A 13505-nucleotide genomic window follows, 5' to 3' on the forward strand; every position below is an offset into this window, starting at 1 on the left:
GCTAGGAATCTTCTGTAGCTTCTTTGGGGGATTTTCTATGTAAACTGTGATGTCATCTACAAATAGGAACAGTTTATTTCTTCCTTTCCAATCTGTATGTCTTTTAGTTCCTTTTCTTGTCTTATTGCTCCGGCTAGGACTTCCAGTACTATGCTGAATAAAGTGGTGAGAACAGACATATTGCCTTGACCCTAATCATAGTTAGAAAACATTCAGCCCTTGGTTGCTCAGTCGTTAAGCATCTGCCTTTGACCCAGGGTGTGATCCCAGGGTCCTGGGATCGAGCCCCGCATCAGGCTCCCTGCTCTGCTGGAGCCTGCTTCTTCCTCTCCCACTCCCCCTGCTTGTGTTCCCTCTCTCACTGGCTGTCTCTCTCTCTCTGTTAAATAAATAAATTAAAAAATAAAGTCTTTAAAAAAAAAAAGAAAGAAAACATTCAGCCCTTTACCATTAACTATGTTAGCTATAGTATTTTTGCGTAATTTTTCTGTATCGGGTTGAAGAAATTCCCATTGATTCCTAATGTTCTGAAAGCTTTCGTCATGAATGATGTAATTGTGTGATTTGTCTTTAGCTTGTTAATATGGTTGATTACATTGATAAATTTTTTAATATTGAACCGTCCTTGCATCCCTGGAGTAAATCTGACTTGGTTTTACATGTATATAATTTCATACATACACATATATATTTATATACCATGACTAAGTGGGGTTTATATTATTTATTATACTTATTTATATAATATATTATCTATGGTATATAAATAATATTTGTGTTTGTATTTATTAAGAATATTATTTACCTTTTATATACTGTATTTCTTAGATTTTGATATTAAGATAATACTGGCCTCATTTAATTGAGAAGTGTTACTTTTCTGTTTCTGGAAGAGCTTGTATAGAATTGGCATTCTTTTTAAACATGTGGTTGTATTTTTCAAAATTGTTCAGAAACAGTGTGAGCCTGGATATTTCTCTTTAGGAAGACTTGAAATTATAAATTAAACTTATTTAATAGGGGGATATTCAAATTATCTATTTCATATTGAGTGAGTTGTAGTAGTTTGTGCTTTTCAAGGGATTGGTCCATTTCGTCTAAGTGACCAAGCTTACGTGTACACCGTTGTTTGTAATATTCCCTTAGTATGCTTTTGGTGTCTGAGAATCTGGAGCAATATCCTATTTTATTCTTTTTTTTTTTTTCTTTTCTTTTTTTTTTTCTTTTTTTATTTTATTTTATTTTTTTTTTTTTTAATGATTTTTTATTATATTATGTTAGTCACCATACAGTACATCCCCGGCTTCCGATGCTCGATTATTCATTAGTTGTGTATAACACCCAGTACCATGCAATACGTGCCCTCCTTTACTACCCATCACCGGTCTATCCCATTCCCCCACCCCCTCCCCTCTGAAGTCCTCAGTTTGTTTCTCATAGTCCATAGTCTCTCATGTTTCATTCCCCTTCTGATTACCCCCCTCTTTATCCCTTTCTTCCCCTACTGATCATCCTAGTTCTTATGTTCCATAGATGAGAAATCATATGATAATTGTCTTTCTTCTGCTTGACTTATTTCACTTAGCATTATCTCCTCCAGTGCTGTCCATGTTGTGCAAATGTTGAGAACTCTGCTCTTTCTGATAGCTGATAATTCCATTGTATATATGGACCACAACTTTCTTAATCCAGTATCTGTTAAGGGGCATCTCGGTCCTTCCACGAAGCTATTAGGAATTGCTGCTATGAACATGGGTGCATATGGCCTTTTCTCTTCACTAACGTCTGTATCTTTGGGGTAAATACCCAGTAGTGCAATGGCTGGATCATAGGGTAGTCCAATCTTTAACTTTTAAGGACCTCCACTGTTTTCCAGAGTGGCTTACCAACTTGCATTTCACCAACAATGTAGGAGGGATCCCCTTTCTCCACATCCTCTCCAACAATTGTTGTTCTTACCTTGTCTATTTGCCATTCTAACTGGCGTAAGGTGGTATCTCAGTGTGGTTTTGATTTGAATTTCCTTGATGGCTAATGATTTTGAACATTTTTTCATAACGGTCAGTTAGCCATTTGTATGTCTTCATTGAAAAGTGTCTGTTCATATCTTCTGCCCATTTTTTGATTTGTTTATTTGTTTCTCGTGTATTGAGTTTGAGAAGTTCTTTGTAGATCTTGGATACCAGTCCTTTATCTGTAGTGTCATTTGCAAATATATTCTCCCATTCTTATGGCTGCCTCTTAGTTTTCTGACTGTTTCCTTGGCTGTGCAGAAACTTTTAATCTTGATGAAGTCCCATAAATTCATTTTATCTTTTGTTTCTCTTGCCTTTGGGGATGTGTCATGAAAAAGGTTGCTTTGGCCGATGTCGTAGAGGTTGTTGCCTATGTTCTCTCCTCTGAATTTTGATGATTCCTGCCACATTGAGGTCTTTCATCCATTTGGAGTTTATTTTTGTGTATGTGTGTGAGATAGTGGTCAAGTTTCATTCTCTTGCATGTAGCTGTCCAATTTTCCCAGCACCATTTATTGAAGAGACTGTCTTTTTCCCCACCAGATGTTTCTGCATCAAATATTAGTTGCCCAAAGAGCCAAGGGTCCATTTCTGCTCTCTATTCTGTTCCATTGGTCTATGTGTCTGTTTTTGTGCCAGTACCATTGTCTTTGTGATCACAGCTTTGTAGTACAGCTCGAATCCGCATTGTGATGCCCCCAGCTTTTTTTCCTTTTCAACAGTTCCTTGAGATTGGGCCTTTTCTGTTTCCATACAAATTCAAGGACTGTTTGTTCCAGTTCTTTGAAAATGTCCTTGGATTTTGATCGGGATAGCATTGAAAGTGTAGATTGCTCTGGTAGCATGGACATTTTAACTATGTTAATTCTTCCGATCCATGAGCATGGAATATCTTTCCATCTTTTATGTCTTCCTCAATGTCTTTCAAGAGTGATTTATAGTTTCTAGAATATAGGTCGCTTACGTCTCTGGTTAAGTTAATTCCAAGGTAACGTATGGTTTTGGTGCTATTGTAAATGGGATGGATTCCCTAATTTCTCTTTCTTCGTCTCGTATTCGGTATAGAAATGCAACTGATTTCTGAGCATTTTATTTTGTATCCTGCCACGTTACTGAATTGCTCTATAACTTCTAATAATTTGGGAGTTGCTTCTTTTGGGTTTTCCATATAGAGTATCATGTCATCTGCAAAGAGAGACATTTTGACTTCTTTGCCAATTTGAATACCTTTTGATCCCTTTTTGTCGTCTCGATTGCTGTTGCAAGGACTTCTAATACTATGTTGAATAATAGTGGCGAGAGTGGGCATCCTTGTCGAGTTCCTGATCTTAAGGGAAAGGCTTCCAGCTTTTCCCCATTGAGAATAATATTTGCAGTAGGCTTTTCATAGATGGCTTTTATGAGATTGAGAAATGTAACTTCTATTCCTACACTCTGAGGGGTTTAATCAGGAAAGGATGCTGTATTTTGTCAAATGCTTTTTCAGCATCTATTGAGAGGATCATATGGTTCCTGAGTCTTTTCTGTTGATATGATGTATCACACTGATTGATTTGCGAATATTGAACCACGCTTGCATCCAGGTATGAATCCCACTTGATCGTGATGGATAATCCTTTTAATGTACTGTTGGATTCTATTCGCTAAGTATCTTGTTGAGGATTTTGGCGTCCATATTCATTAGGAAATCGGTCTGTAATTCTCCTTTTGAGGGGTCTTTGCCTGGTTTGGGGATCAAGGTAATATTGGCCTCATAGAATGAGTTTGGTAGCTTTCCTTCTGTTTCTATTTTTTGAATAGCTTTGTGAGAATGTGTATTATTTCTTCCTTGAATGTTTGAGGTAGAATTCCCCAGGAAAACGTCCGGGCCTGGAGTTTTGTTATTTGGAAGGTTGTTTATCACTGACTCAATTTCTTCATAATTAATTGGCCTGTTTAAGGAATCAATTTCTTCGGTTTCAATCTTGGTAGTTTATAGGTTTCCAGGAAGGATTCCATCTCTTCCAGATTGCTTAGTTTATTGGCATATAGCTGTTGATAAAATTTCTCTAATAATCCTTCCATAATTTCAATGGTGCTCGTCAGTGACCTCTCCTTTTTCATTCATAATTTTAATAATCTGGGTCCTTTCTCTTTTCTTTTGGATAAGTCTTGCCAGTGGTCTTGACAGATTTATTGATTCTCTCAAAGAACCAGCTTCTAGTCCTGTTGATCTGCTCTACTGTACTTCTGGTTTCTGCTTGATTGATTTTCAGCTCTAATTTTGGTCAACATGCTTCCTCGTGCGTGATTAGGCCTGTCCCTCTGTTGCTGTTCTAGCTTCTTGAGGTGAGAATATAAAAAGTGCATTTTAGATTTTTCTATTCTTTTGAGTGAGCTTGGATGGCTATGTATTTCCCCTTAGGACTGCCTTTGTATCCCATAGGTTTTGGACTGTTGTATTTTCATTCTCATTGGTCTCCATAAATTGTTTAATTTGATTTTTGATTTCCTGGTTTATCGAGTCATTCCTGAGCAATATGGCTCTTAGTGTCCAAGTGTTTGAGTTTCTTCCAAATTTTTCCTTGTGGTTGAGTTCCAATTTCAGAGCGTTTGTGGTCTGAGAATATGTGCAGGGGATATTCAATCTTTTTTGGTATCGTTGAGACCTGTTTTGTGTCCCAGAACATGGTCTATTCTTGAGAATGTTCATGGGCATTAGAATAGAATGAGTATTCTTTGGTTCTGGGGTGTAGTGTTCATATATATCTATGAGGTCAACTCATCGAGTATGGCATTCAAAGCTGCTGATTCTTTGCTTAGTTTTTGCCAGGGTGTTCTGTCTATTTCTGATATGGAGTGTTGAGGTCCCCTACTATTAATGTATTTTCATTTATATGTCTCTTTATTCTGGATAAGAGTTGGTCTTGTGTATCTTGCTGTTCTCCCTGTTGAGGCATATATATTTATAATTGTCATATCCACTTGTTGAATACTTCTATAAGAATAATATAGTGCCCTTCGCGTCTCTAACTATAGTCTGTAGTTTTAAAATCCAATTTATTCTGATATGAGAATTGCTACCCCAGCTTTCTTTTGAGGACCATTTAAGGTGAAAGATGGTACTCCATCTCTTACTCTCAGTCTGAATGCATCTTTGGGTTTGAAATGAGTCTCTTGTAGAACAGCAAATGGATGGGTCATTTCTTTTATCCAATCTGCAACCCTGTGACGTTTTTATGGGATGGTTCAAACCATTTACATTAAGACCTAATTACTGAGAGATATGATTTTAATGTTGACATGTTGCCAGTAAAGTCTTTGTTTGTATTGGTGTGACTTTCTGTTCTGTATCACTCTTGGGGCCTTTTTACTTTTATAGAACCCCCCGTAATATCTCCTGTAGGGCTGGTCTTCAGTAGTTACAAAAATTGGTTAGTGACTGGCGATTCTGAAATGTTCTTTATTTCTCCATCAATTCTGAATGACAAGCCTTGCTGGATAAAGAGATCCTTGGCTGCATGTTTTTCTTCGAAAGAGCTTTAAATATGCTCCACCTCTTTCTCTCATTCCAGGTCTGTGTAGACAGGTCTGACGTAATTCTGGATGCTTTTGCCTTGGGTACGTGAGAAATTTCTTGGCCTGGCCGTTCATACTGTATCCTTGCATCTAATATTTGCGTTGCGTACTATAGGCGTGATGTGGGCGTAGGTTTGTCATGGTTGAGCTTGGGAGAGGGGTCTCTCTGTCTTGACACGAATGTTTGTTTCCCTTGCTAGATTAGGGATTTTCAGCTACAATTTGCTTCAAATATCTCTTCTAGACCTCAGGTTTTTCTCCACCCCTCGGGGATGCCGATGATTCTAACATTGGATCGTTTCGTCGAGTAATCTCCGTAACCTGACATTCGTGGGCGTGGGGATTTTTTAAGGGACTATCTTCTATTTTCATTTTTCTCCTCTATTAACCCATCCTCCAATTCACTAACCCTTTCCTCTGTCTCTGCGACCCTGGCTATCAGAGCCTCTAGTTTTACTGACATTTTGGCCATAGAATTTTTAATTTCTGGCTCGACTTCGCCTCATTTCTGTCACTTAGGGGATTCTATATTCTACAATACACTTTCGTTATACTTTTTCACCTCTCTACTCATCAGTTTTTGAGCCATCGCCATTACTCTGAATTCTTCTGATAATTTGATTTGCATCCATGTCCATTATTTCTGTGGCAGAGGCCACAGTCTCACTGTCTTTTCTTTGCTGGGGGGCTTCTCCTTCTTGTCATTCTGATGAAGAGAGGTTGCGGGGTTTCCAGAGCCCAAATTATTGACTGGTCCTACCGTGCCCCTTGTTTTATAGGGATCTTAGGGATGTGCTCTCTTTAAAAGATTTTATTTATTTATTTATTTAAGTGTGGCAGCCAACCAGCGAGAGAGGAACAGAAGCAGGGGGAGTGGGAGAGGAAGAAGCAGGTCCCAGGGAGGAGCCCGATGATGGGACTCCTTTCCGGAACGCTGGGATCACGCCTAAGCCGAGAGCAGGCGTCAATGACTGTGCCACCCCGGCGCTCCGGGTTATAGGCTTCTTTGATTTTTCAGCCCTGCCTTCCTGTGTTTTTCTGGGAGGGCTCGTGCTCACGCCCGATACTCAGGCAACCCAGTTTGGAGTAGAGTCTCCGCGTCCCCAGTAGGGGGATGGGGATGGGCACTCCCTGAGCCGGTATTTCCAGGCTTTTGTTCTCTGGCGGCTTTCCCTGGTGGTTTGCTGTGCCTCTTCTGAGAAGTAGAGCAGCAGCGGTGGGCCAATTTCAGCCTCTGTCACGTGAACAGAGGGATGGGGACCGTTCTCTACTAATGTTCTGGCACTTTAACTCTTGTTTCTGTTGGTGCTGCTCAACCTCGTAGCGTCCCGGGATGTGCGCCCCACACCCGGCGTCCCAGCCCTCACTTCCAGGGCCGGCGCGTCTCTGTCCTTTGTGTTTCTAACGCCGCCAGCCGCCAGCCGCCCCGCGCGCTCCCGGATCTCCCGGTCTCAGTCTGGATCCAGTGAGCGCACCGGGATTCCGGTGTTCCGCGAGATGCCTGGTGGCGCGCGCACCCGGCTCACGGTCTCAGTCTGCTGTTTTGCGGGTGCCGACCACGAGCCCGCCCGCTCTCCCGTGCAAGTGGCTACCGCTTCCCGGTGCCCAAACGCGGCGGCTCCCTCCCCCTTCCGTTTATCTTCCGATATCTGTGCACAGTTTCATGGCCCCTCAGCGCTGGAGATGTTCATTTGTAGAGATCCAGATGCGTCTTCCTGCGTCTCAGGCTGGTTCCGTGGTTGTTTAGGCTGGTCTGGTACCTATCCCACTCGACTGGGAGGACCGGCTGAAAACGGTGTCTCCTACTCCTCCGCCATCTTAACTCCTCCTCCTCCTATTTTATTCTTGTTATACGGAATTTGTGTCTTTTTTCCTTTGTCAGTTTTGCCACAGGTTTGTCTATTTTATTGATGTTTTCAGAGAACCAGCTTTTTGTTTTATTGGTTTTTCTCTGTTTTGCTGTTTTCGATTTTATTGACTTCTCTATTATTTTCTTCCTTTTGCTGGCTGTGTGTTTATGTTGCTAGTTTCATTAAGTGGGAGCTTAGATTATTGCTTGGAGGCTTTACTCTTTTCTACTACACATATTTAGTGTTGTAAATTTGCCTTTTAGTAGTACTTTAGCTGTGTCTTACAAATTTTGTTTTATTTTTATTTTCTTTCAATTCAGTATATTTTTAAATTTCTCTTGAGACTTTTTCTTTAAAGCTTTTTTTTTAAGATTTTATTTATTTATTTGACAGAGAGAGAGAGAGAGAACACAAGCAGGGGTAGCAGCAGGCAGAGGGAGAGAGAAGCAAGCTCCCTGCAGGGAGCCCGATGTGGGGCTTGATCCCAGGACCCTGGGATCACGCCCTGAGCCAAAGGCATGTGCTTAACTGACTGAGCCACCCAGGCACGCCAAGACTTCTTCTTTAACCCATGGATTATTTAGAAGTCTGTTGTTCAGTTTCCAACTATTTGAAAGCTTTTTAAAATTTTTTTCTATTATTGACTTCCAATTTTGGTTCCACTGTGGTTACAGAACACACAGTAGGAGTTCAATTCTTTGGTTTTTTAATAATTTCTCCAGGTGTTGCATTGTGTATGTGTAACTTACCACAGTATGCTGGTGTTGATATTTTACCAATTTGAATAAAATATAGATACTTTACCTCCTTTTAAGTCCCCTTACCCTCTCCTATTTATGATTATTTTAAATATTTCCTCCATGTAGTACTCTGAGAATCACATCAGACACAGTTATAATTTTTGCTTCAAACATTGAATATAATTTGGAAAATAAGAAAAATGTCTTATATCACTCCAATTTTTACTCTTTCCATTGTTTTTCCTTCCTTCCTGATGTTCTAAGCTTGAGGGGTTTTCGTTGTTCTTGTTGTTGTGTTGTTGATTTCTTTTGCATTTTAAGAAATTCTTTAGTCATTCTTTTAGGATAGGTCTACTAGTGACAGATTTTCTTAGATTGTATTCATCTGAATATGTCCTAATTTCCCCTTCATTCCTGATGGGTATGTTTGCTTGATATAGAACTCTGCATTGGCAGTTCTTTTCTTTCAGCACTTGACAAATGTTATTCCACTCCTTCTAGTCTTTATGGTTTCTGAGAAATCCATTGTCACTTGAATTGTTTTTTCACAGTAAGATGTCATTTGTCTCACTCTGCTCTCAAGATTTTTTTTCCACGAGTTTGATTATTTTGTGTTTGACATAGATTTTATTTATTTATTTATTTACTTATTTATTTAGTTATAATGTCACAGGTTTGTTCAGTTTCTTGAATCTGTAGTTTTATGGGGTTTTTTTTGCGTAATTTGGGAAATTTTAAGGCATTATTTCTCCAAATACTTTTTCAGCCCCAGATTCATTCTCTTCTCCTTCTGAGACTTTGAGGACACAAATTTTATGTCTTTTGCTATATGCACAAGTCCCTGAGGCTTGCTTAATTTTTTTCTATTTTCTTTGTTGTTTAGATTGGGTAATTTCTGTTGTTCTGTCTGTAAGTTCAATGATTCTTTCCTCTGTCCTATTAATTTTGCTGTTGGGCCTATCCAGTAAGTTTTTCATTTAGGTTATTGTGGGTTTTTTTCAGTTCTAAATTTCCATTGGTTCTTCTTTATATCTTCTATTTCTTTACTGAGACTTCCTACTTTCTGATTTGTTTTAAACATACTTGTAATTGCTTGTTGAAGCATTTGTATGATATTTGCTTTAAAACCTCTGTCAGAGAATCTCACCATCTGTGTCACATAGAATTGGCATCCATTGATTGTCTTTTCTCATTCAAGTTGAGATTTTTCTGGTTCTTTCTGTGATGAGTGATTTTCAATTATACCCTGTGTGTTATGTTATGAGATTCTGAATCCTATTTAAAATTTCTGTTTTAGCAGTCCTCCTTGGACAACAGGCTGGCAGAGGAAGGAGTGTGCCACGTCATTATTTCCAGGTGGGGATGGAAGACCAATTTCCCCATTCCACCTCCATGGACATCCTAGGGAAGTGAGGAGGGACACCTTGTAACTGCTGGGCTGAGGTCAAAGTCCAGGCTTCCCACTGGGCTTCAGCTTCTACTCCCCTGGCTTCAAGGAGGAGGAAATCCCTCATACTGTTACTCATTTGGTCTCTACAGACACTATTTAATTGGAAAAGAGAAGAGTGCTTTGTTACTTTTGGGTGGGGATGGGATTCCAGCCTCTCCATATAGCTGCTGCTGACAGTGTAGGTAGAGAGGGTCTTCTTACCACCAAACAAGGATGAAAGTGCTCCTTCCCCTCTAGACTTTCTCTGACACCTCCTTGTTGGGGAGATAGGGGTGTCTCATTTCAGCCCAACAATGGTGAAGTCTAGGCTCCCCACTCAGGAATGAGGTGGAGTCACAGTTTTTTTCCATGGTATTTGGCTAGTGTAGTGTGGTCATTGCCTAAAATTTTTCCATCCTGCTAGGCTGCCTCTTTCTTGTCCTTTGGCCAGAGAGAGCAGGCTGCTTTTGAGAGTGTCTGTTGGCATAACCAAGTTGCTGGCTTGTCCAGCATGCAGTCCAGTATATATGAGGCATAAAGGAAACCCAGGGACCTCACCATTGTGTTGTTTTCCAGGTCCCGGAGTCCTAGCCAGTCTGCCTTTTACTCTCCACTTTTCAGTATTCCTAGACTTATTTGTTTGTTGCTTTTGTCTGTTTGTTTGTTTTAGTATAGAAAGCCCAGAATTTTAAGCTGTCCTTAGTGATAAGAATAGGTGAAAGTTTGTCTATTCCATCTTTTTCTGGAACTGGGATTGTGCTTTTTAAATTATTTTATTTCATCCTTACAGGCTGTCTGTGTTCAAGGGCAGCCATATCATTGTAATCGATACTCTGTTGTTCTGACACTGAAGACTTCACTTGCTAACCAGTACTCTGCAGCAAGTATGATGGTTAAGTGTCCTCATTTGAAGTCCTTTTTCATCTTCAAGCTTTTTCATTTTAGGCCCTATTTTCCCATGTTGATTAGATCAAAGAAGTAAACAAAGGATTTTACAGGGATAACTACACATTCTTCATGTTGTGTTTACAAGGCCACAGCCGGAACAACCCACTATTACCAAGACAGGGGTGCTGGCTCTGCAGCCCAAGATGTAAACCCAGTGATTTTCTATAGTCTTACCTCCCAGAACAGGTGAACATCTTGGGGCCCTAAACCACAAACTGGGGAGGGTCCTTCTTTCTTTGTTACTGCCCAGATGTTAGTCTTGTCCTCTGATTTCTCCCTCTAGTCTCCCCCCTGCCTGAGGACTTGCTCTTACCTCTCTGCACTACCATGCATTGCTGGAGGCCAATCCACAGACACCAGACACGATGGAGGGGGAACAGGCCTGCCTCCTGATGCAGTGGGAATCTCCTCCCCTAGTACCAGATCCCACTTTTCGGGCATATATATTCCCATGACAGTGCAGCTTAGTAAAGTTGAAGTCGTGGCACTTCATTTGCAGGTACTGGTTTCTCAAGACGTGTACCTGGGGCCCACATTCAGTGGTGGATTTAGGTTTGGATCATTCAGCTCATTTGGTTGTAGCCTTACCAGAATAAAACAAAACAAAAAACTTTTCTGTGATGAATAGCAAAAGTATTTAAATGCCTTAATGCCTTTTTGTTTTGTTTGTTTGTTTTAACGTCTTTGTTTTTCTGATCGCAAAAGTGGTATATGACTATATTAGGGAAAATTCAGAAAACACGCAAAAGATCAAAGATGATATCAGTTATCTATAATCCTGTCACTCAAAAGTTTATGATGGATAACATTTTCATTCCTTGTTTTTATTATAAATGAATATATATTCATGTATCAGTCCATACTCTCTCTTCTTTAGCCTTTGTCTCCCTTCCTCCCCTTCTCTCTCCCTACCCCTCCCTCCCTCTCTCTGTCTCCTCCCCTGTGTCTCTCTCTTTCCCTCTCTCCCCTTGCTCTTTCTCGCTCTGTCTCTCCCTTCCCTTTACTCTCTCTCTTATGAGTGTCTTTCTGCAAAACCCCATTATACTGGTGCATTCTGCTTAGATTCAGACAGATCTTCTCCCATAATCACAAAAAAGGATCAAAGTATAATTCCCATCCCACTGCTGCTTTCACTGCTCCTTTATCTTCTTGACATTCCTCTCTACCTGGTTCTTTGGCCCAGAAAGAGCACAGGATGCCTGTATCTCCCGGCCCCCTCCTCCAACTTTCTCTCTGCCAGAGTCACTGGAAGTGATGGGCTTTCCACTCCTTCATCTTGAAGTCTTGGGGCCTCCCTGGCCCTGGCCCATAGTAAAGTTCTCTTTAGTGGCTGAGGCACGTTTCCCTCAAAAGGCCTTGGAAAGCTCCACTACTGGAATTCAGACAATTACTTGATTGCTTTCTCTGTCTCCAATAAGCCTGGATTTCAAGACTGTATTCTTACTCAGGAGTTAAGAAAATCCAGCTTTGAGACTCAGAGCTGGTGGGTGACTTCTTTGATTCTGAGTGTAAGTCAGCCTTAAAGGGGAAAGCTGCAAAGAAAACATGATTTAAGGAAGAAAGGTGTAAACCTTCAAAATGACATGCTCATTACAATATCACATGGCTATAGCAAAATTTATACCAACACTATGGATAATGTTCTGACTTTTGCTGTCACAAATAATGCTGGGGGTGGCAGAACCTATTATGTATAGTTTTTGGTGGTGGTTGTTTTTTTTTTCTCTGTACCAGAACTCTTAACTTCTGTTGGATAAGATCTTAAAAGTATGATTCAAAGGGCATGTGCATTGTACTGTATGGTGACTAACATAATATAATAAAAAATCATTAAAAAAATAAATAAACTCTGAGTTTCTAATATATCCCCTATAAAAAAAAAAAAAAACAAAGGGCATGTGCATTTTGATGCTTAGTTTATGCTGCACATTCTTTTTCAATTTACACTTCCATCTGTAATGTGTGAAATGCACATCCTCGCCACCACTGGGTGTTAGTGATTCTTTTTAAGTTTCACAAATCTCATCAGAAAAAAAAAAAAAGTACCTTGTTTAGCTTTGCATTTCCTTCATTGCTCGTGATGTGTGGTAGGTGGTGCATTCCCTCTTACCCTTATCAGCTGTCCTCCATCCCTCTTTTATAAGAATTGCTTTTGCCTACTGTCCTCTGACTGTTCTCTATTATCTCTGGAAGGTTTTTATACATTAGGAAGTCTGATTATTTTCCAACTAAAATTTTTTCCCAATCTCTTTTCCACTTTGTACATATTTTATTTGCATTTTGCTGTAGGAATGCATACTAAAAGCAAGAAGCATGAAAAGTATGAATTTTTAATTAAAGGACTTAAAAATCTACATAATAGGAGATATACCATGCTCATGGATAGGGAAACTAAGTTTGAAGACATCAATCCTTTTGAAATTCATATATAAATGTCATATACAGCTTTGATCAGTACCCTCGATTTTTGTTTTGACTGAGCCGAAATTCACAAATATTAGCAAGAAATGCTTGAAAAAGAATAGCAAGAGGGACTTATGTCATATACTAAAAGTATCACACAGCTATAGCAGACAAAAAAATAAAGCATTGGCACCACAATGAAAAAAATAAAATAAAAATCACTGGAATTGTACAAGCAGATTGAGGTATAGATGTATTGTAACTCAGCAGGAAAAGATGTCATATTTAATAAATATTGTCTTAATCAATGGTGTTGGAAGAAAACAGAATTAGATGCCAACAATATGCCATGTAGATGAGTAAATTCCAGATGAATTTTAAATCTAAATGTAGGGTAAAAAGTCAGATTGTATAAATATTAGCAAAAGTTTAGAAGACTGCCCAAGGAGGCCTTCTTAAGTCAGGCAGCAATCCCAGACTGATAAAGAATTTGGTTGGCAGATTTGACTATATAATAATATGTTACCATAATTTCTTTTTTTAATACATATGCATTTTTTTT

The 13505-nt window shown here is 39.5% G+C and overlaps 1 protein-coding gene across 1 annotated transcript in view; it reads left to right on the plus strand.

Moving 5' to 3' along the window:
* Window positions 1-13505, plus strand: part of OTUD7A (OTU deubiquitinase 7A) — a 376751-nt gene that overhangs the window by 151214 nt on the left and 212032 nt on the right.

The sequence above is a fragment of the Ursus maritimus genome, unplaced genomic scaffold (genome assembly GCF_017311325.1).
Source record: "Ursus maritimus isolate PB19 unplaced genomic scaffold, ASM1731132v1 scaffold_27, whole genome shotgun sequence".
NCBI lineage: Eukaryota > Metazoa > Chordata > Mammalia > Carnivora > Ursidae > Ursus > Ursus maritimus.